This window comes from Myxine glutinosa, chromosome 11, assembly GCF_964187855.1.
Source record: "Myxine glutinosa chromosome 11, kmMyxGlut1.1, whole genome shotgun sequence".
NCBI classification, from domain to species: domain Eukaryota; kingdom Metazoa; phylum Chordata; class Myxini; order Myxiniformes; family Myxinidae; genus Myxine; species Myxine glutinosa.
Genome location: NC_136271.1, coordinates 102,517,747 through 102,538,090, shown reverse-complemented (window position 1 = coordinate 102,538,090; position 20,344 = coordinate 102,517,747). Strand labels below are relative to the sequence as shown.

Below are 20,344 nucleotides of genomic sequence, written 5' to 3'. Positions count from 1 at the left end.
CGACCAGGTTACCAAGCACCCACCCAGAATATTATAAGAGATCTTCGTTTGAAGGGCCATCCATGTGCTGCGAGAGATCCTGTGCGGGGCGGTCGGTTCGGCAGGGTGTGGTCATCATGGGATTGACCATTGCGGAATTGTTCAAGGTGAAGCAGGTGAAGAGTCTGTCCTGCTTTGTAAATCCCACAGGGCACTGTAGTTGGTGTTCATTATCAGATCCTTGCTTTGGTGTAAATTTATCGGTGATTGTTCTTTTGGGTGGTATGTTTGAGATATTATAAAGAAAGTATTTAAATATGGTTAGCAATTTAGGGTTGCATTATCACAGAGACCCAAAATATGAGCAAACACAATCAGTAATCTGAAATCAATCAATTAATCAATTAATCTGAAATCGCAACCGATAAAGAAGATTCATTGTTAAGAATATGTCGTTTCTTTCACCATAACTTTCAGAGGGATTGTGGGAAATGTTCCTCATCTATTGTGAAGAAAGCCCTTGAAGATCACTTTTGAAATCCGGTACATGAACCTCCCATCATGGTTTCTGCCACCATTTTGTACACCATTTAAATGGCCCGCATGGTTTTCACAGTTGCAGCAAACGTATCTCGACAGCTCTTCTCATTCGCTCTTAAACCCCGGCGGGGTCATGTGAAATTGGGCCCACCGGTTTTCATTCAAAATTCATTTCATTCATCCGACCGAGCCCGCTCTGAAATTGCACTCACGTAGCAGCCACGTGTGCGTCAGTGTACCGGCATTTTGTCATACGTTGCATGTACCATACCTGCTTGTACAATATTGCAATCAACGGCTCCTTTTCCATCACTTTGTGCCATCACCTCTGCTCCCACAGCCTCTGATCCTCCAAGTGCGTGCTCTCCTATTGCGTGTTATGCAATATGATGGCTTGTGCCGTGCCGGCTGTGTGCAAATACAGAGTACTGTACATGATTTCAGTCGTACACAATAAAGTTAATGCTCGGACCTGAATCCACTGAGACTTTGCTTTTACACAATCCGACTTCCCTCGGGGAGCGTAATAACCTCCCTGTGGCAGAGGACAGCACTATGGCGATGGCGTGCACACGGTACAAAATTGCAACTCATGTCCACAGCCGACTTGTAATACACTTTTCCACCACCACTAGGTGGCGATATACGCGACACATTCACATAACTGGGCGGGGCTTCAATTGGGAGGCCCAAATGAAAAGACTGGTGTGCAGCTGTGTTACGTCCTTGTTCCTGCTTCCGATAGTCCTCGTCTAGCCTAGCCTTCTTTCATGCAACAGCTTCCTTGGACGTTTTTGTCAATGAAGATTTCTGTTTGGGAGGCATTTTACTGGGTTATCTGAAACGGAACCCGCCCAGAAACACGTACCAGAGAGAACAAATCGTTTGGGCAATGGCCTCTCCAATATTCGATGTGTTCACGGTTTGAGTTACGTAACGTAACATTTGTGACGATGTTTGTGTTCACAATAGTGTTTGATGTGACAGTGTGAACTTAACTTCGTAATGTTTTTCGTTTTTATTTTCGTAATCGTTTACTGAACGTTTAATGTTTAATGAACGTTGAATGAGCGTAAGAATGAGCGTAATGATCATTAAATGAATGTAATGAATAATTCGATGTGAAGCGAAAGACGCCTCAGATCTGTCACATTCACAATCGCTATGTCGTATGTACTCCCGATACGTGTTTCCTTCATTGTAAAAACTACCAAGTCAACAGTTAAAAGGATTTTGAGCCGATAGGTGTTACGGACTTCGCAAAATCGATGGAGACAGCGATCTGTTAGCTTATACACCACCCAAATAGTTCATGTGGAATTCTCTCATGTAGAGATTAAACCCACGTCGTTTGAACTTTGGCTGAGGTCATTATTTACTTTTAATGATGTTTATATATGAATCAAAAAGAAGATAATTGGTTTTGGGTCGTCCTTTCCGCATATCTCGTGGAATTGTGGGTTGGAGAGACGACCGTGATGGCGGGGAGTGGGTTGGCATTCTCTCAAGCAGGGATTCAACCCATGTCCTTAGGATTCAACCCAAACCCAACCCATTCATCCCAGGTCTTTGTCCGAGGTCACCGAGTCCAATCATGCAGCGATTGGTGCAGCCGTTTGTGCAGTACCCGGGAAAATAACGTTATGCGGGAGTCCAAACCTGAAATGCTGGAGACCAAAGCTGAAATTGGGAAAACAATATAGCCTATTTTACTTCAGGGGTCCCAGGATTACACACCCAAAATATCGTTGCAATCGGTTCAGCTGTTTTTGCGGTACCTTCGAACGGACGGACAGACAGACGGACATTTGGTGAATTATAGTAAGATTGCGGTTTTTGTCATCGATTACAATGGTAACTGCTGCAATTAGAAAATATTCGAATCCTGTCCATTCTTATTGGTTAACAGGGGGTGCGAGTGTGCGCCAATCCGACAACAGATTTCTGCTGTCTCCACCACTGATCTCTTTTGTACGGACGGTGCCGGCATTACAGAGATCAGGTGCCGGTATTACAGAGATCAGGTGCCGGTATTAGACCCCAAAGATCCTTAAGACCCAAAAGACCCTGATAACCCAAAGTCCCTGAGGACCCAAAAGACCAAAATGACACAAAAGTCCTCAAAGACCCAAAAGACCCAGATGACCCAAAAGCCCTTGAGGACCTGAAATACCCAGACTGCACAAAATACCCCGAGGACTCAAAATATCCAGTCGGGCAAAAGTCCCTGAAGACCTAAAAATCCCCAGGGACCCAAAATACCCAAAAGTCCCTGAGGACACAAAAGACCATGAATATCCCAAAGTCAGGCGAGGCACGTCCAATTGCTTAACTGTGAGTTGTGTCTGTGAGTAAAACTGTGACTAAAATCAGGCGAGCACTCTACAAGTTTATTACCCTGCACTTGCGAAGCGAAAAGCGGGGTTAAGCAATCACCTATGTATGTGTGTCGTGTGCCGTACCTGTGCCGTGTGCAGTACGTGTGCCGTGTCTGCATTTTAAAAAAAACATTTTCTCAGCAACCGTTGGTCCGATTGACATGAAATTTTACGATAGGATCGCCTCTGCCTGTAGATTTTCTTTCCTGATAATTATGACGTCATAGGTCACGTGGTACGGACGCGATCTTGGAAAATCATTAATCCTCTATATCTCCCAAACCGCTTAATGGCAAAATTGAAACATGGCTCATTTTCAAGTACACCCCATGGGGAATAAGATATGTTAATGATGATGTCAAATACTCCTACAGGTCGCACAAATCTCACACTCTCACTAGTCACTATGTCTCTCCGAAAAGACCGACTGGACAACCCTCCCATTTACTTTCTGAACAATCCTCTCCAAGAAGTTGTGTCATTCTAGCCTTTGGGTCTCACTATCTGCCATGATCTTTCCTGGGAAAACCACATTTCCAAGCTGGCCTCCAAAGCCAGTCGCCGATTGGGCATCATCCGTCGTGCAAAGTCCTTCTTTCGCACTCCTGAGCTCCTCACCACATACAATGCTTTCAACCGCAGCTCAATGGAATACTGTTCTCCCCCTCTGTGCTGGTGCTCCTTACTCACACGTAGCTCGGCTTCACGCGATTGAAACCAAAGCTTTCAGAATCATTGGAAGCTAATTCCGAGGACCTTTCACTCACTCACCGCAGGCAGGTAGGTGGTCTTTCTGTCTTCTACCGACTCCTCTCCGGTTAGCTCCCCCAACTGTCTGTGCTCTGTCCCCCAAATATTCCGACAGGTCGCACAAGATCTGCCTGCAACCCCCTTATGGTTAAACTGCCAAAATTAAGACTCTGCTCACCTTCACTCTTTCATTCCTCTTTTCTCCCGCCTCTGGAACAAACTTCCTCACTCTCTTCAATCCCACTCCTCCCTCCAGGTCTTTTATAACAGCACCACTATCTCTTATCATCCCCCATCCAAAACCTTGATCTTTTCTACCCCCATTAATTCACCCCAGATCCACTTTTCTGAAATACCGACTTCTTTCCTGGAGGTCCTAGCTGTGTCCATGTGGTTTTTACCTCTCCCACACTTGGAAGGTATTCTGACCTCGTTCCTTCCCCTCGATCAAACCACCTCTGTTTACATTTGATATTTGCTCCTTTTAAAGGACAACACAACTCACAGTTAAGCAATTGGACGTTTATAAATTACACTAGTTCATCGATTTCGACTCTGAGCGAAACACAACTGAGCGAAGGGCGTGGCTTAATGACTCCGGTAGTAATTATTGGGGAGAATGCCAGGGGCATAGAAAAGGCTCCTTTATGTGGTATGTGGCAAACAACAGAAAAGAAGGGCCATTCAAAAAATCTCATGTGCATGCTGGACTACCCTTGTGTTCTGAGGAGGAACCAAGTAATGCTCTAGAAAGGTTCATATAAAGGGGCGCCCGACATCTGGCAAATAAAATACATTTACTTCTTCATGCAGGTGTATGAATCAAATTGGTGTTTATATATATATATATATATATATCTATATCTATCTATATATATCTATCTATATATATATATATATATATATATATATATATATATATATATATATATATATATATATATATATACAGACTTGGCATTTAATATGGAATATTTTTTTTGTTGGGGTGAACTTACTTTTCAAGGTGTCTTAGAACCAAAAGTTCATTGGAATTATGTTTAAATTATTCTAGATGTTGTTAATGTGACCTTTAAAAGAAACAAAAACCACATTTGACATTTCGAAACAAATAAATTGATCCTTGAAAGTGATGTAAACTGATATCGAACTCAATTCATGGACAGTACTGTGTTAAACTTCTGTACGTTTTCCAGAAGTATCTCTTTATTTTGCACATTAGCCAAAAATTTTTTTTAACAAAAACATAAGTTAAATTACGACTGGGATTACGGACAATAAAATTACAGTTCAGTACTTCGTGTAACCCCCACGAGCATTCAGGAGAGCACGTACACGTTGAGGCATGCTGTTCACGAGATTTGCCAAGGTTTGGACAGGAATCGCTTGCCATGCAGTGACAATAGCCTGCTGCAATTCACGCACAGAGGTCGGCTGCTGGTCCAAGTGGTCGATTTGACGCGTTAATTCTGCCCACAAGTTCTCTATCGGATTCATATCCGGGGACATGGCAGGCCACTCCATATGCTCTACACCACGGTCAGCAAGAAAGTGTTGGATCATGCGAGCACGATGAGGCCGTGCATTGTCATCTTGGAAGACAAAGTTTCCTCGAAAGGCTGCACGAGCAAATGGAAGCAATGTTTCTTCCAGAATGGCCCTGTACTTGAACTGCTTCAGGTTTCCATTCAGAACAACCAGGTCAGTTTTGCCCCCTGCATGAAAAGCAGCCCAAACGGTCACCCCACCACCTCCAGCTTGGACTCTTGGCACTATACAATCTTTGTTGTAGGCTTCATGCACTTGTCTGCGCACTCAGGACGCGGCCATCTTGACGATAGACCAGAAATCTAGACTTGTCACTGAAGATCACGTGATTCCAGTGTCCTGGCTGCCATTGACGGTGCTCTCTGGCCCACTGCAATCGGCGCTGGCGGTGTTGTCTGGTCAGGCGTGGCTTTCTCAGGGGACGCCTGGCACGATAGCCTGATTGAAACAGTCGTTGACTAGCCTTCTGGATACAGGCACATTTGTCAGTAGCTGCCACTCAGCCCTAAGCCGATTAGCTGACTTGGTACGGCCATTGCGGACTAACCGGTGCAGCCGGCGATCATCCCTCCTTGTGGTTCTGCAGGGACGTCCTGGCCTCGGTATTGGAGTAGGGTCACCCCTCTGAGCATTTCGGTTTTTTTTGTTTTTTTGGGGGTTTTTTTGTATACAAGATCGAGGCTCGTGAAAGAGCGAACATTAATCACACAGAAAGACAAACCGACACATAAAACATATAACATCGGGAGCGGTAGACAAGATGGGGAGAGAGGGGGAAGGACACAAACACAACATTTGAGAGCAGGGACCGAGAGACATGGAGACATCGAGAGATCTGAGAGAGGGCGAGGGCTTTGGGGGAGGGCATGGGAAGGGGGCGGTGGGAGAGGTATAAAACATATGGACACTGCCAGGACTTCCAGGAAAGAAGTTGGAATTTCGAACAAGGTGGATCTGGGGTGAATTAGCGGGGGAAGAAAAGATCAAGGTTTTGGATGGGGGAAGATAAGAGATGGTGGTGAACAGCTGTTTTAAAGACCTGGAGGGAGGAGTGGGATTGAAGGGAGTGAGGGAGTTTGTTCCAGAGGCGGGAGAAAAGAGGAATGAAAGAGTGAAGGTGAGCAGAGAGCCGAGATTTCGGCAGTTTAACCATCAGAGGGTTGCTGGCAGATCTTGTGCGACCTGTAGGAATATTTGTGGGACAGAGCACAGAGAGAGCTGGGGGTGCAAGGCCGGAGAGGAGTCGGTAGAAGACGGAAAGACCACCAACCTGCCTGCGGTGAGTAAGTGAAAGGCCCTCAGAGATAGCTTCATCGCAGGAGATTCCAATAATTCTGAAAGCTTTGGTTTCAACAGCGTGAAGCCGAGCTAGGTGTGAGGCAGGAGCACCGGCCCATAGGGGAGAACAGTATTCCATTGAGCTGCGGATGAAAGCCTTGTATGTGGTGAGGAGCTCAGGTGTGCCGAGGAAGGACTTCGCACGACGGAGGATGCCCAGTCGGTGACTGGCTTTGGAGGCCAGCTTGGAAATGTGGTTTTCACAAACAAATTTATTTACAAATTTATCAAACAAACAAATCAAACAAACAAGCAAACAAAGTATATAAAAAGGGGAGCGGTCGACAAGATGGGGAGAGAAGGGGAGGAAGCACACAAACACAACATTTGAGGGCAGGGACATCGGGAGATGTGTGGGAGGCAGAGGGCCTGGGGGGAGGCAGGATAGGTATAAAACGCAAGGACACCAAGGACTTCCAGGAAAGAAGACAAAGGTCACCTCAAAAAAGTGGATTTGGGGTGAAATTAGCGGGGGTAGAAAAGATCAAGGTTTTGGATTGGGGAAGATAAGAGATGGTGGTGAACAGCCGTTTTAAAGACCTGGAGGGAGGAGTGGGATTGAAGAGAGTGAGGGAGTTTGTTCCAGAGGCGGGAGAAAAGAGGAATAAAGGAGTGAAGGTGAGCAGAGAGTCTTGATTTTGGTAGTTTAACCATAAGAGGGTTGCAGGCAGATCTTGTGCGACCTGCAGGAATATTTGGGGGACAGAGCCCAGAGAGAGCTGGGGGAGCAAGGCCGGAGAGGAGTCGGTAGAAGACGGAAAGACCACCAACCTGCCTGCTGTGTGTAAGTGAAAGGCCCTCGGAGATAGCGTCATCGCGTGAGATTCCAATGATTCTGAACGCTTTGGTTTCAACAGCGTGAAGACGAGCTAGGTGTGAGGCAGGAGCACCGTCCCAGAGGGGAGAGCAGTATTCCATTGAGCTGCGGATGAAAGCCTTGTAAATGGTGAGGAGCTCAGCTGTGCCAAGGAAGGACTTCACACGACAGAGGATGCCCAGTCGGCGACTGGCTTTGGAGGCCAGCTTGGAAATGTGGTTTTCCCAGGAAATATCATGGCAGATATTGAGACCCAAAAGCTTGAGTGACAGAACTTCATGGAGAGGATTATTCAGAAAGTAGATGGGAGGGTTGTCCAGTCGGTCTTTACGGAGAGACATCGTAAGAGTGTGAGATTTGTCAGGATTGAAAGACATGTTCCACTTGTTTGCCTAGTCTGTGATTTTGTCCAGGTCTGCAGAGAGTGAGGAGGCAGCAGACTGCCGATCTGAGGGATGAAGAATGGAGCGACAGAGAGTAGAGTCATCAGCAAAGAGATACAGAGGATTTTCAAGAGAGTCAGAGAGATCATTGATGAAGACCAGAAAAAGCACAGGGCCCAGAACACTGCCTTGGGGAACTCCAGCCTGAACAGGAAGAGGAGATGAGATAATCCCATTCAGGGCCACACGTTGACTACGACGAGAGAGGAAGTCCACCAGCCATACGTGGAGATTTCCATGGATACCAAAGGAGGAGAGTTTGGTGAACAGAGCAGGGTGTGAGACCGTATCGAAGGCACGTGATATGTCGAGGGAGACAGCTCTAATTTCCTGTTTGGCATTGAGAACCTCCATCCATTGTTGAGACCGCAGAAGCAGCATGTCCAGAGTAGAGTGACCTGGTCTGAAACCAAATTGATGATCAGAGATCAAGCCATTGGAGAAGAGGAAAGATTTCATATCTGAAGCAATGATGGATTCCATGACTTTGCTGATAATTGGGAGAAGGCTGATTGGTCTGTAGTTGCTAGGATCTGTTTTGGCACCTTTTTTGTGCAAAGTGGTGATGTTGGCTGATTTCCGAGCAGATGGCAGTTGACCTTGAGCAAAAGAGAGGGTGAAGAGAACAGAGAGAGGGAGTGAAAGAGCGGAAGAACAGGATTTTAGGACCCGTGGGCTGATGCCGTCAGGTCCAGTTGCAGAATCAGAGTCGAGGGTTGACAGAAACTTTTCCACCTTGTCAGGAGTAAAGGACACGGAGTCCAGGAGCAGCTGGGTACGACTGGGTACAGTGGGTACAGAGAGGGATGGGTTTGGGACACATGATTTAGAGGCAAACACAGAGTTGAGGCATTCAGCTTTTTAACGTGCGGAGTCAGCTGTGTAGCCGTTTGAGGTAAGGGAGGGGATGGAGGGGGAACAAACACCAGAAACAGATTTGACCAGATGCCACCAGGATTTGGAAGAGGGAGACAGATAAGAGAGTTCGGTCTTGAGAACGGAGAGATATTGTTTCCTGGCTCTCCTGAGGGTGGACACACACTTGTTTCTGGCTTTGTGAAAGGAAATGAGATTTCCTTCCGTTAGGTTTGCTTTCCAGGAGACGAAGGCAAGTTGTTTCTGGGCAACAGCCTCACCACAATATTCCGTGTACCATGGACGGAGGAAGGGTATGACAACTGAAGACGAGATGGGATAAATCTGTGCATGAGAGAGAGAGCAATTTACTTTGGAAGAATTCCCAGGATGAGTTGATGTCAGAGGTGGTAGAGATGGGAGACCAGTCCAGATGATTGATGGCTGCTTGAAGACCGTGCCAGTTGGCCTGAGTGAAATGCCAGACTCGTCGACGCTGAGGAGGCTCCCTGAGAATGGCCAGAGAGATGTCCACTTTAGCAAGCACATGATCAGATGAGCCGATTGGTGCAGAAGAAGAGCAGCAGATATTTTCAGGGAGGTTAGTCATGACCAAGTCCAGAAGAGAAGATGCTCCATTGACTGAGATCCGGGTCGGGAAATTGACAGATTGTGTCAGTCCCAGTGAGTCGCAGAAGTCCTTTGCTGAGGAGCCATGGCTGGTGAGAGAGGTACCCACACACAGCCAACTGGCATGGTGACAATTGAAATCACCACATATGAGGAAGAGAGAGTTAGGATGAGTAGACAGAAGTTGGTCCATAATATCAGACAGCGAGATGTAGATGGAGCCATCACTGTTTGGTGGACGGTACAACACACATATGAACAAAAGGTGGGAGCGAAGGGGAAGCCGTAGCCAAAGGTATTCCTGGGGGTGAGGTGGAGAGAGGGCAGTGGAGGGCGAGTGAGGAAGAGAGTTTTTTTTATAAAGATAGCAACCCCACCTCCAGGACGAGGCTCATGTCTATCATACCGGAGGAGGGAGTAACCTGGGAGAGATACCAAGGCATCAGAGACATCATGAAGGAAGAAAGTTTCTGTTAAGCAGATCACATCTGGTTTGTCAGAAGCAACCTGTATGGAGAGATCAGTCAAGTTTGAGCGAAGGCCCCGGATGTTTGAGGTCCATACCGTTAATGAAGAGGAAGGGGGAGCATCGGATACAGAACAGGGGGGAGGAGGGGTAGGGTAAGATGTCGAAGAGGTAGGGAGAGCTGTTGAAGGTGTGTCAGAGATTTCAGAATAGCTCGGAGAAAGGGAAGGATGGGGCGGACAAAAGGTTTGATGGTGATTGGGTGAGGCACAATGAGGTGTTATTTGAGGAGGGGGCAGAGCGAGGCAGAAGGTTGGGGGAGATGGAGGTGAGAGTTGGAAGAGGGAAGAAGTGGGGAGGACGCTTTGAGGAGGTGGAGTGAGAGGGGGGAAATTGAGAATAAATGAGGGTGGGGAGATTTGAAGGGGAGGGGCGAGGGGGGAGTTTAGGAGGGAAGGGACAAGGCGAGGGGGAGTCTTGGAGGGGAGGGTTGTGGGGGGAGTTTAGGAGAGAAGGGGAAAGGGGGGAGATTTGAAAGGGATGGGTGATGGGGAGGATTAGGAGGGGAGTGGCAAGGGGGAAGATTTGGAGGGGAGGGGTGATGGGGAAGATTTGGATGGGAGGGGCTATGGGGAAGATTTGGAGGGGAGGGGTTATGGGGAAGATTTGGAGGGGAGGGGTGAGGTTGGATTTTAGAAAGTGTACGATTAATGGGAAACGAACATTTATTACAAAATGAGTTTCTTGTGACCTTCGAGTCAAAAATCCGTTTAAGGACGCTGGAGGGAGGATGGAGTGCAGGAGAGTTTAGGGAATGTAGAAAAGAGGCACTGAAAGAGATGGAATTTTTTTTTGGGATGGATAGATTTGGTGAGCAAGTCGAAAGCAACCTTTTAAAGAAGAAGAAGAAAAAGGTGTTATAATATATGATGGAATACAGAACTTGAGGGGAAAGTGTAAACATTATAAGGTTAATAACAGTGAACGTTAACAGTGAACAGTAATAACTGTTATTACAGGAACATTAATAACAGTGAACATCATTCGAAGAACAAACGAATGAATGAGAACGAATAAACGAATGAGAACAAAGAATAAGAACAGAGAAGGAAATGTTTTTTTGTTTTTTTTGAGTTGATTTTAAAAAAGGAAGTAGGCTATGGGGTGAAAAGACTGGGAAAAGCAGAGAACGAAAGTTATTGGAGCACAAAAGACGGACCGCTGAGAGGAAAACGAAGCCTCAAGGTTGTACACTGTACAAGGCCTCAAAAGACACGGCACGATTTAACACGATTTTCTATACAGGTACGAAAGATTTGCACCGAAAATCTTCCTCGGGACACACGATACGTACAACACTTGTCCAGCGGTTTTGCACAGAGAGGGAGAGTTTGGCTGGGAAATGCAATCCTTGAAGGGGACCTATCTCATGTCATTCGGTGCAATGCAGTCAATTAATGGGAAACACAGCCTTAAACTAATACACATAATAAGGAAATAACTATTTAGAAGGGTATATGGTGGCCTACGTGCATGCGATGGATTAACTAAGAGGACGACCTTTGATCTTTACACTTAACGGAGGTATTTACAAGGATCATTACACTTTTTACAGAGGGTGATATTTACAACAATTACAGGATTCTCAAATCCGCAACAATATATATATATATATATATATATATATATATATATATATATATATATATATATATATATATATATATATATATACATATACATATATATATATATGTATATATATATATATATATATATATATATATATATATATATATATATATATATATATATATATATATATATATATATATATACTACTGTGTTCAAAAAGTATCCGACCTTTATTTTTCGTGCGTAAAAAAAAGAAGCTAGGGAGGCGTTGATTGGTGCACGTATGTAGGCGATCCTAATGCACACGCGTGAATTTTTTCCCACCTGCAGAAGCTGTCATTCGACGGCAGACCGCCAATGAATGAGGACATGTAAGCGAGCGCCGTCGGATTTTCGTTTTTGACAAAATGATGGAAAAACTTGAACAACGCTACTGCATCAAATTTTGTGTAAAGCTTGGCGATTCCCAAGTGGAAACGATCCACAAGATTCAACACCGTTCATTCCATTATGAAGGAGGATTTGGGCTTCAGGAGAATCTCAGCGAAGTTCGTACCAAAGCTGCTAACGATTGAGCAGAAGCAACTCCGTTTGGAGATCGCACAGGACATGCTGGAGACTGTGAACAGCGATCCCAGCTTCCTCAACACAGTGCTCACTGGCGATGAGTCCTGGGTTTATGGGTACGACCCAGAAACCAAGTTGCAGTCATCACAATGGAAGCATCCAACATCCCCGAGGCCAAAAAACACAAAATTTGATGCAGTAGCGTTGTTCAAGTTTTTCCGTCATTTTGTCAAAAACGAAAATCCGACGGCGCTCGCTTACATGTCCTCACTCATCGGCGGTCTGCCGTCGAATGACAGCTTCTGCAGGTGGGAAAAAATTCACGCGTGCGCATTAGGATCGCCTACATACGTGCACCAATCAACGCCTCCCTAGCTTCTTTTTTTTTACGCACGAAAAATAAAGGTCGGATACTTTTTGAACACACTACGTATATATATATACAGTTAAGCCCAAAATTATTCATACCCTGACCAAATTCGGAGTATTTTGAATCGTGTTATTTGAGGAATGGGTTTCTTGTGGCTTACGTTACATAAGAATGTGACAAACAGCTGAAAGAATCACTGCAAGAGACATTTCAAGAAATCAAGAAATACATTGTTTCGGGGGTATTTTATTGACAGATTTACCAAAAATGTCATGTCCAGAATTATTCATACCCTTGCTTAGATCAGTTCAAAGTCACATTCAGTAATCAACGGAAAATTCTCTGTTTGTGATCACAGCCTCCAAACGGTTCTTATACTTGCTCACAAGGTTTGTGCATGTCTCTACAGGGATTTTGGCCCACTCCTTCACGAAGGTCTCCAGGTCTTTGAGGTCGGAAGGCTTCCTTGCCATCACTCGGGTCTTGAGCTCCCTCCACAGATTCTCGATTGGGTTGAGGTCCGGACTTTGGCTTGGCCCCTCTAGAACATCTACATCATTATCCCGGAACCATTTCTTGACTGACTTGGCGGTATGTTTTGGATCGTTGTCCTGCTGATACGTCCAATGCTGCCTGAGGTGAAGTTTCTCTGCAGACTGTTTGACGTTTTCCTCAAGGATCTTGATGTACTGCTCCTTTTTCATGATGCCATCCACTTTGACGAGATTGCCGGGCCCACTGGCTGAGAAACATCCCCAAAGCATTATGCTCCCGCCTCCATACTTGACGGTCGGGACTGTGTTCTTCGGGTTGTATGCTTCACCTTTTTTTCGCCAAACGAAAGCAACATCTCTGTGCCCGAAAAGCTCCATTTTCGTCTCATCCGACCACAGAACTGATGACCAAAAGCTTGGATCTTTGTCCAGTTGCGCTCTTGCAAATGCCAGACGAGTTTCTCTATGCCTCTGTTTCAGGAGTGGAGTCTTTCTTGGTTGGCGTCCCTTGTGCAACGTCCGCTGGAGTGTCTGCCTTGATATCTTGGTCCCAGACTCGCCAAGGTTGTTCAGGAGAGCCTTGATGGTGATCCGTGGATTGTTGTTGGCCTCTCGCCATACTTTTCTTGCCAGACGAGGTGACACCTTTGGCTTCCGACCACGTCCTTCAATGTTTTTTACAGTGTGGAACTCCTTGTACTTCCTAATTATGCTTAGTATGGTGGCAACTGGCACACGGAATTGCTTCGAAATAGCTTTGTAGCCTTTCCCCTCCTTGTGAGCATTCACAATGCACAACCGAAGGTCCTCACTGAGTTCTTTCTTCTTCGCCATGCTGACTATGAACTGAGAATGATTGCATCAGCTCCCCTTAATTTATAGTCTAAAAGCAGAGTGTTGTTCTATAACATTCCTCACTGTACATTCAATAGACCACATTTGTATTGTATTCAGATTTTATGCACACATCTTGGAATAATTGCATAACATTATAAAGAATCTGAGGAATGTCAAAAGCATGTGCATTATCACAAACATTGGTCTCAATTCTGAGACTTGGTATGGGGTATGAATAATTTTGGACAGGCATAAAAACAAAAACTATTAACATTAATTGTTATGGCGATAATGTTGAGCCAAAATATAGTGGATTTGTTCATGCCAACCAAATGTCCTTGCCTGAAGTGAAAGATCCACCATTTTAGCTTTTAAGTATGAGATAAATGCAAAAATCTCAGATTTTTTTCATAGACTATGAATAATTTTGGGCTTAACTGTGTATATATATATATATATATATATATATAAAGCGCCACCTAGTGGTGGTTTTCACCATAGGAGCGCCTCCTGCTGTATAATATTTAAATGATAATTATGACGTCATAGGTCACGTGGTACAGGCGCCACCTTGGAAAACATTTGCACCTCTGTATCTCTGAAACCACTCAATGGAAAAAAATTGAGACCTGGCTCATTCTCAACCACTCCCCATTGGGAATAAGATATGTTAATGATGGTGTCATCGGTGCCTTTGTTATGACGTCATAATTCGACAAGTACAACACTTATCCGATCATTATGATTTTTTTTCTCTGAAACTGTTGCTCTGATGGACACGAAATTGTCACCATCGGAGCGCCTCCTCCTGCAGAATATTTTAATGATAATCATGACGTCATAGGTCATGTGGTACAGGTGCCATCTTGGAAAACCGAAAAACTTTGCACCTCTATATCTCCAAAACCGCTTCATGGAAAAAATTGAAACGTGGCTCATTTTAAAGAAATCCATATGGGGAATTGGTGTTGTTAATGATGACGTCATTGGTGCCATAAATATAACATCATAACTCGACAGGGACAACACTTAGTCTGATCAGTTTGAAATGTATTGAGCGTGATCTATGCAACAATTCTATTAGAGAATATAAATTTATGATGTAATTGTTCACGTGGTCTGGCAGCCATATTGGATAAAGAAAAAATAAATGTTCAAAAACAGAAGAGTTTGCTGGCACAAAGTTGCGCAGGGTAAGTATTCTATGAATACCATCAAATTATTATATATATATTTTCTAAAATAGAGTTGAATCCTGACAGCTGTAAAACCACCATCCTGGTGTTTCTCAGGCCAGAGTTGTTTGTGTGTGTGTGTGTGTGTGTGTTTGTGTCTGTATGTGTTAGTGTGCGTTTGTGTGTGTGTGTGTGTGTGTGTGTGTGTATGTATGTATGTATGTGTTAGTGTGTGTGTGTGTGTATATATATATATGTGTGTATGTGTGCGTGCATGTGTGCGTGTCTGTGTCTGTGTGCGTGTCATGTATGTGTCATGTGTGTGTGAGTGTGTGTAGTTTGTGTCATGTGTGTGTGTGTATGTGTCACGTGTGTGTAGTTTGTGTCGTATGTGTGTGTGTGTGTCGTGTCTGTGTAGTTAGTGTCATGTGTGTGTGTGTGTGTGTGTGTGAAATGTGTGTGTGTGTGTGTGTGTGTGAAATGTGTGTGTGTGTGTGTCTCTGTGTGCGTCATGTATGTGTCATGTGTGTATATATGTGTGTGTAGTTTGTGTCAGGTGTGTGTGTATGTGATGTGTGTATGTGTGTGTGTGTCTCTGTGTGCATGTGAAATGTGTGCATGTGAAATGTGTGTGTATGTCTCTGTGTGTGTCATGTATGTATGTGTGTGTCATGTGTGCGAGTGTGTGTAGTTTGTGTCATGTGTGTGTGTGTGTGTCACGTGTGTGTAGCTTGTGTCATGTGTGTGTGTATGTGAAGTGTGTGTGTGTGTGTGTATGTGAAGTGTGTGTGTGCGTGTGTGTGTGTATGTGAAGTGTGTGTGTGTGTGTGTGTGTGTGTATGTGAAATGTGTGTGTGTCTGTCTGTGTGTGTGTGTGTGTGTCGGTGCGCGCGCACGTGTGTGTGTGTGTGTGTGTGTGTCATGTATGTGTCATGTGTGTGTGTCATGTGTGCGAGTTTGTGTAGTTTGAGTCATGTGTGTGTGTGTGTGTGTAGTTTGTGTCATGTGTGTGTGTGTGTAGTTTGTGTCATGTGTGTGTGTATGTGAAATGTGTGTGTGTGTCGTCCCTCAGATTGACGTTAAACGAACGTCACGTCTGCCAGAATGATTTGATGGACATTAACTCATTATCATTAAGGAATGATAATGGGATCGGTTATCATTCGGGATCGGTCGCGAAAATTAGGCGAGCTATCGCCGGCATCCTGACCAAATTACAAATCCCGAGTCGAACGTCAGGCCTGGCCAGCCGGTTCGTGAAGACAAGTGCCAAGCTTCACCCGGCCAACCCCACAACAAAAAGGTGGGTTAATAGCGGCGATAGCGATAAAGAAGAAGATTTTGACAATACAGTGGAATACAAATACAAGATTTTTAAAAATCGAACATTGATGCAACTTTGCCGTTTCTGTGGCTGTTGGTTGCATCATTTTTTGGGGCACGGTTGCCGCTGATGCAATGTCATTTGGTACACATTTTGTTGCCGACATTACAAGGATTCAAATTCCACTTTACTGTCCACGCGAGAAAATTAAAATAATATAATATATTGAGAAAAATGCATTTTCTTCATCATATTCTGTAGACGTAAAGTCACATAGGCGGTGTATAAGCACTAGCTGTGTGAAGTTTTTCAGACATAATTTCAGAGTTTTTACTTATTTTGCCATTAAATTCGACACAGTTGGTTCAAAATGTTCTCGGAACGAGATACTACTTACTCTATATGTTTTGTTTGTTTGGATTTTCAAAAGACTTTTGATTTGACGGAGTTCCGCCTCAAAAAGTCCTGGTTGAGATACAGTATTGTTTCCCCAAGTTGAAAGTTTTTCGAGTGATCGTATTAAAGTACAAATTCAACTTCATGGATTTTCTTCAAAACGGTGTGATGTGAGTAGTGGAACAGCACAGCGTAGTGGTTGTTGTGGTCCATGCGGTTGCGTTCGTCTTGTTTATGAATGACCTTTAATAGTATTACAAATACATGTGTTGGTGATTGCCCTTGCAAGCTCCTCGCTGATATGATATACTCGCAAGGATACCCGTCTCTCTCCCTTGCAAGCTCTTCGCTGATATGATATTGTGGTGCTGTGTACACACTACTCGATTGCCAGAGAGGTAGGCCACAACGCGTTGGTACAAACAAAGAGTCTTTATAAAGAGCTCGCACTTCAGCACTGGGCGGGCTCGAGCTTAGAGCCCGCATATATGTCCCGGGGCCACGCCTTGCCCCCCGGGCGTGGCCGATCGGTCGAAAGGCGGGGCATGCGTTTTCGTTCCCCGCCTGGACGCTCGCGCCACCCACTGGTGCGCGGAATTATTGTCCCTTGTGCCCGCCACACGCGCCCCCCCAGAATTCCTGCGCACCTGAAGGGTGAGTTTGCGGGGAAGCCGGATGACCCGGCCGAAACGCTCCCTGGCGATGCGTGCAGGGCTGGGGGGTAGCGGGACGGCGGGGCTGGGGTGTGCCGGGGGTCCGACCGCCGGGGGGCGGCCTCGACGCGGAGGCAGAGCTGCTTGCGGGGGGTGGTCGAGATCGAGATGGGCCGGCTTGAGGCGGTCCACGGAGATACGATCCAGGGCACCGCCGATGTCGACGGTGAAATATTTGTCCCCGGTCTCCAGCACGCGGAAGGGCCCGTCATACGGGGGCCGCAGCGGTGCCCGGTGGGCGTCGTGCCGGACGAAGACGTACTCCGCCGTGCGAAGCTCCGGGGCGACGTGGGAAGACGGGCAACCGTGGTATGCCGTCGGCACCGGGGCGAACCCCCGGGCGGTCTCCTGCAGGGTGGAGCGCTGTTGCGCCGCGGACCAAGGAGCCGTGGAGTCGGGGATAAATTCGCCCGGTACCCGCAGTGGTTGCCCGAAGACCAGTTCTGCCGAGGACGCGTGCAGGTCGTCCTTGGGCGCCGTCCTGAGGCCCAGCAGGACCCAGGGGAGCCTGTCGGCCCAGCTGCCGTCGCGGAGGCTGGCCCGGAGCACGGCCTTCATCGAGCGATGAAAGCGCTTGCACAGGCCATTGGCCTGGGGGTGGTAGGCCGTGCTGCGGTGTAGTTTTACTTCGAGCCCTTGCGCCACCGCGCCCGAGAGCTCCGAGGTGAACTGGGGGCCGCGGTCGGATGAGATGGCTGAGGGGGCACCGAACCGGGCAACCCAAGTGGCGATGAAGACCTGCGCCACATCAGCCGCAGACGTCGCCGCCAATGGGACGGCCTCCGGCCACCGTGTGGTGCGGTCCACCATGGTGAGGAGTTGGGTGAACCCCCGCGGGGGGGGGCAGAGGTCCCACCAAGTCGACGTGCACGTGGTCGAACCGACGCTCGGGAACCGCAAACGGGGCCAACGGGGCCTGGGTGTGGCGGTAGACCTTTGCGCGCTGGCACGCGAGGCACGTCCTGGCCCAGTCGCGGACGTCCTTCCTGAGGCCATGCCAGACGAACTTCCCCGCGACGAGCTTCTGGGAGGCCTTCGTGCCCGGGTGGGACAGGCCGTGGACGGTGTCGAACACTGGGCGCTGCCAGCCAGCGGGCATGATGGGGCGAGGCCGGCCGAGGGAGACGTCGCACAGGAGGGCCGCGCCGCGGCGTCGAACGGCACCTCAGTGACGCGGAGGCCCGTGACGGCGGTCCGCAAGGCCTGGACCACGGGGTCGGCCGTCTGGTCCTCCGCCATCCGGGCATAGTCGATCGCGTGCGCGACGGACCGGGAAAGGCAATCCACCACCGGGTTGTCTTTACCCGCCACGTGGCGGATGTCCGTCGTATACTCGGACACGGCAGAGAGGTGACGCTGCTGCCGTGCCGGCCATGGCTCGGCGACCTTGGCCATCGCGAACACAAGGGGCTTGTGGTCGACGAAAGCTGTGAACGGGCGGCTCCCCAGCAGATTGCGGAAGTGTCGGACCGCCAGGTGGAGCCCGAGCAGCTCGCGGTCAAAGGTGCTGTAGCGGCGTTAGTGCGGGCGAAGCTGCCGGCTAAAAAACGCCAGCGGCTGCCAAGCACCACGCACCCACTGCTTGTGCACCGCGCCCACCGCGTAGTCCGACGCGTCGGTGGTGAGGGCAATCAGTGCATCGGGCGCCGGGTGCGCCAGCATGGTGGCGTTGGCCAGGGCCAGCTTTGCGCCCGCAAACACCGCGGCCATCGGCTCCGACCAGGCGATGTCACCTTTGCCCGGCTTGCCTCGGAGGGCCTCGTGCAGGGGGCGGAGGAGCTGGGCGACATGGGGCACGAAGCTGTGGTAAAAATTTACCATGCCCAGGAACTCCTGGAGCCCCTTGATCCTGTGGGGTTGCGGGAAATCCTTGACCGCCTCTACCTTGGCCGGTAAAGGGACGGCCCCGTGCCTGGTGATGCGGTGCCCCAAGAAGTCGATGGTGGCGACGCCGAAACGGCACTTTGCGGGGTTGATGATTAGGCCATGCTGGCCCAGGCGTTCGAAAAGCATGCGGAGGTGGAGCAGGTGCTCCTCCCGGGACGCGCTCGCGACTAGGATGTCGTCCAGGTAGACATAGAGGAAAGGTAAGTCGCGCAAGACGCTGTCCATAAGCCGTTGGAACGCCTGGGCCGCATTCTTCAACCCGAAAGGCATTCGCAGGAACTCGAAGAGGCCGAAAGGGGTGATGACGGCCGTCTTCGGGACATCGCCCGGTTGTACGGGGACCTGGTGGTAGCCTCGGATGAGGTCCACCTTGGAAAACACGGTCGTGTTTGTCAACCGGGCGGAAAAGTCCTGGATATGCGGGACCGAGTAGCGGTCGGGTGTGGTGGCATCATTGAGCCGGCGGTAGTCACCGCACGGCCGCCATCCTCCGCCGGGCTTCGGCACAATGTGCAGCGGAGAGGCCCAAGCGCTGTTTGAGCGCCGCACGATACCCAGCCGTTCCAGCGTGGCGAACTCCGCCTTCGCCACAGCGAGCTTCGTGGGTTCGAGTCGGCGTGCCCGGGTGTAGACCGGCGGCCCGACCGTGGATATATGGTGCTCCACCCCGTGTTTAACGGCCACCGCTGAGAAGGTGGGCCGCGTGAGGGCCGGGAAACTGGCTAGGAGGCGGGTAAAGTCGTCCGCTGCCGGAAGCGTGCAAACTAAACTCGCCGGGACGGAACCTTTCAGCAAGCCGCTTGGCAAGCCGCTCGGCGAGCCGCTCAGTGAGCCGCTCAGCGAACAAGCGAGCGAGCTGAAGGTTTCGGCCTGGACGAGACGCCTGCGCTTAACGTCGACCAACAAACCATGCGTACATAGGAAATCCGCACCGAGCAGGGCCATTGGCACGCTGGCGGTGACGAACGACCATTGAAAGCGCTGCCCTCCGAACCGCAGTGAGAGGCAACGCTTCCCGAATGTGCGGATGGGTGTACCGTTGGCGGCAAGCAAAGCGGGGCCCCGGCCCACGGCTTGCTTGTCGGACGCGGAGGCAGGGAGGACGCTTACCTGCGCTCCTGTGTCGCAAAGGAAACGGCGCCCGGACAAGGTGTTCGTGATGAACAGGAGGCTGCCGGAATGGCCGACGCTCAGGGCCGCGA

General features: G+C 48.3%; 1 protein-coding gene across 2 annotated transcripts in view; it reads left to right on the top strand.

Annotated features, from left to right (window-relative positions):
* Positions 1–16,575: 16,575 nt before the first annotated feature.
* Positions 16,576–20,344, top strand: part of GLYCTK (glycerate kinase) — a 78,936-nt gene continuing 75,167 nt past the window's right edge. Inside the window, exon 1 of one of the 2 annotated variants that reach the window (XM_068131395.2) lies at positions 16,576–16,712. The gene's annotated coding sequence lies outside the window, so the exon portion shown is untranslated. The remainder of the gene's footprint in view (positions 16,713–20,344) is intronic. The other variant, XM_068131398.2, reaches the window with a different exon arrangement.